Below are 603 nucleotides of genomic sequence, written 5' to 3' on the forward strand. Positions count from 1 at the left end.
ATGTCTTATAAATTATATATCTAGTAGAAGACTTCCTGATGCTAAAGGAATTATAATTTATCCTTGAAACATTACAAATGAGCCACTGCTTTTGCCCACATGGCTCCTTCGTCAAACTGTAAAGTCATCCTTGGAAATCCTCAGAGTCCACCCAAAGGAATGAGTAAAACGGAATCAGAAAACTGTCAGGGGCATATACAGTTCTGTGTGGACATAAAAGGAGCAATCATGGGCTGCCAAGGCAGTCTTGTGCTGATCAACTGACCACACAATCGAGCTTAAATTTAAGATTCTGCTAGCCCCAAATGGGGAGCACAAGAGCAACACCCCAGGTTCCAGGGACAGTGCCAGCCACCGAAAGGCCACACAACACAAGAGCACAGGAAACCTCGTTCCCGTGGTCAGAGAAGGCAGTGAAGGTGAAACCTCCCTTTCCCCTGCACTAGGGCTGGCACGGCGCCAACGGGGAAAGCTACGCAGCACCTCGCTGCCCCCACCAGCACCCCAGTAGACAAGGGTCCACCTGGTGTCAGCCAACCTCCACAACTCTGCTGGGTCGGAACTGCTGCCACCGATGCTGGACTCCCGCGTGGAGGGACTCAC

Source organism: Bison bison, unplaced genomic scaffold (assembly GCF_000754665.1).
Source record: "Bison bison bison isolate TAMUID 2011002044 unplaced genomic scaffold, Bison_UMD1.0 scf7180017845304, whole genome shotgun sequence".
Taxonomy (NCBI): Eukaryota; Metazoa; Chordata; class Mammalia; order Artiodactyla; family Bovidae; genus Bison; species Bison bison.